This window comes from Balaenoptera ricei, chromosome 2, assembly GCF_028023285.1.
Source record: "Balaenoptera ricei isolate mBalRic1 chromosome 2, mBalRic1.hap2, whole genome shotgun sequence".
NCBI classification, from domain to species: Eukaryota; Metazoa; Chordata; class Mammalia; order Artiodactyla; family Balaenopteridae; genus Balaenoptera; species Balaenoptera ricei.
In genome coordinates, this window is record NC_082640.1 from 104081117 (window position 1) to 104084310 (window position 3194).

General features: G+C 37.8%; 1 pseudogene; it reads right to left on the reverse strand.

The window, feature by feature from the left end:
* Positions 1-932: 932 nt before the first annotated feature.
* On the reverse strand, positions 933-1296 carry LOC132360496 (DNA-directed RNA polymerase II subunit RPB9-like; annotated as a pseudogene).
* Between the last annotated feature and the right edge of the window lie 1898 nt (positions 1297-3194).

Below are 3194 nucleotides of genomic sequence, written 5' to 3' on the forward strand. Positions count from 1 at the left end.
ATCCAACACTTATTTTCCATTTTTAAAAACTTATATAACCCATCCTAGTAAGTTTAAGGTGGTATCTCAATGTGGTTTGAATTTTCATTTCCCTAATGACTAATGATGTCAAGCATCTTTTTCATGTACTTTTTGGCCATTTGCAGATCTTTAGAGAAATGTCTATTCAAGTCCTTTGTCCATTTAAAAAATAGAGTTGTCTATTTATCGTTAGGTTATAAGAATTCTTTACATATTCTGGATACTTGATCCTTCTCAGATATATGACTCATAATTATCTTTTCTCATTCTTTAGATTGTCTTTTCACTTTGATATTCTTTAATGCACAAAAGTTTTCTATTTTGATGAAGTCTAATTTGTATATATATATTCGTTGCTTGTGTAATCTCTAAAATCCCATTACTCTAATCACATATAAATAAAATGTGGTATATTCATGCAATGAAATATTATTTGGCCATAAAAAGGAATGAATGAAGCTGATACATAACTTGACTGAACCTTCCAACATTATGCTAAATGAAAGAAACCAGTCATAAAATATCACATATTATATGCTTCCATTAATATGAAAAGTCTAGAATAGGCAAAGTCATAGTAATAAAAAGTAGATTATATGGTGCTTTACGATGACCTAGAGGGGTGGGATAGGGAGGATGGAAGGGAGGCTTAAGAGGGAGGGGATATGAAGACATGTGCATGTATAAGGCTGATTCACTTTGTTGTACAAGAGAAACTAACACAGTATTGTGAAGCAATTATACTCCAATAAAGAGCTATTAAAAAAAAAAAAAGATTACTAGTTGCTTTAGGGGTAGGGTGGGTCAGAGTGATGTGAAGATAGGGGGCAATACCTAAAGGCTATGGGTTTTGCTTTTTGTTTGTTTTGCACGCAGGAACCCAGCATTTATACATGTGGGGCTGAAGGGGTTCACTCACTCCAGTGGTGGTCAAAGTGTGGGGCCCTGCACAGGTAGTGCAGGTTCATGGCATCCTCAGCCCTGGCTCTGTGCGACTGGAAGAACACTGCCTCCTTGTGGCCACACTTTTGGCAGTGGTAGTGCTCGGTTCCCGGCAACGTCTGGTCCTGGAACACGTCAGTGATGTTCTCGGTCAGTTGTGTTATTTTGCTGACGTAGATGATGCCCCGTTTTTCTTCCCTGGCTGGTAATCACAATTCTGGCATGCGTAGAGAAGAATGCGGTTCTCTTTGTCCTCTTTGGGTAAAACATGTTACACTCCTGGCAGAATATAATAACCATGAAGCCTGGTTCCTGGGTCCTGTCTGTTTCCATAGCAACACCTATGGATTTCTTTTTTTAATTGTGGTAAAATACACAAAATTTGACATCTTAACCATTTTTAAGTGTACATTTCAGTAGTGTTAAGTACGTTCACATTGTTGTGCAATCTCTAGAACTCTTTTTCATCCTACAAAAGTGAAACTCTATACGTATTAAACAAGAATTCCTCATTCCCCGCCCCTTCCACTTTGTGTCTATGAATTTGACCACACTCAGTATCTCAAGTAAGTGGAATCACGCAGTATTTATCTTTTTGTGACTGGCTCATTTCACTTTGCATAATATCCTCAAGATTCATATATGTTGTGGCATGTGTCAGAATTTTTTTTCCTTAAGGCTGAAAAATATTCCATTTTATGTATATAACATATTTTATTTATCCATTCATCAACTGATAGACACTGAAATTGCCTATCAGTAAATATGCTATGAACGTGAGTGTACAAATATGTTAGAGTTCCTGCTTTCACGTCTTTTGGGTATATACCCAGAAGTAGAATTGCTACATCACATGGTAATTCTTTTAATTTTTGAGTAACTACCATGCTGTTTTCCATAGCAGCTGCATAATTTTACATTCCCATCAATTCAACAGTGCACAAGGGTTCCGATTTTTCTGCATCCTTGCCAACACTTGTTATCTTGTCTTTTTCCCTCTTTTTTTGGGGCCGCACTGCGTGGGCGTGCGGGATCTTAGTTCCCCGACCAGGGATCGAACCGGTGCCCCTTTCAGTGGGGACTCAGAGTCTTAACCACTGGACCACCAGGGAAGTCCCCATCTTTTTGATTACAGTCATTGTAGTGGGTGTGAGTGGTATCTCATTTTGGTTTCAATTTGCATTTCCCTAATGCAAATAATGCACATCTTTTGATGTGCTCGTTGGCCATTTGTGTATCATCTTTGGAGAAATGTCTATTCAAGTCCTTTGCCTATTTTTAAATTGGGTGATATTTTTTTTTGGTTTTGTTTTTGTTATTGAAGTTCTTTGTGTATTCTGGATATTAAGCCCTTATCAGATACATTATTTGCAAATATTTTCTCCCATTCTATACATTACCTTTCCACTCTGTTGATTATGTCCCTTGATGCACAAGTTTTAAATTTTGATAGTTCTATTTATCTATTTTCACTTTTGTTGCCTGGGCTTTTGGTGTCATATCTAAGAAATCATTACCAAATCCAATGTCATGAAGCTTTTCCCCTGTTTTCTTCTAAGTTTTAGAGTTTTAGCTCTTACATTTATACCTTTGATCCATTTTGAGTTAATTTTTGCATATGGTGTAAGAGTACAACTTCATTCTTTTGTATGTAGATATCCAATTTTCCCAGCACCATTTGTTGAAAAGTGGGGTTTCTTTTTTGAGGTGATTAAAATTTTCTAAAATTGTGATGGTTGCACGTATCTGTGAATATACTAAAAACCATTCATTTGGGCACTTTAAATGATGGGTCAGGGACTTCACCAGTGGCGCAGTGGTTAAGAATCCGCCTGCCAATACAGGGGACATGGGTTCGAGCCCTGGTCCAGGAAGATACCACATGCTGTAGAGCAACTAAGCCTATGCACCACAACTACTGAGCCTGCGCTCTAGAACCTGCGAGCCACAACTACTGAAGCCTGCGTGCCTAGAGCCTGTGCTCCGCAACAAGAGAAGTCACAGCAATGAGAAGCCTGCACACCGCAACGAAGAGTAGGTCCTGCTCGCCGCCACTAGAGAAAGACTGCACACAGCAATGAAGACTCAATGTAGCCAAAAATAAAAATAAATTAATTAATTTTTAAAAAATGATGAATCATATGTAAATTATATTTCAATAAAGTTGTTTTGAAAAAAGGAAAGTAAAAAAACCCCAACAACCCAGATTGCTGGTCCCCTCCCTTAGCATT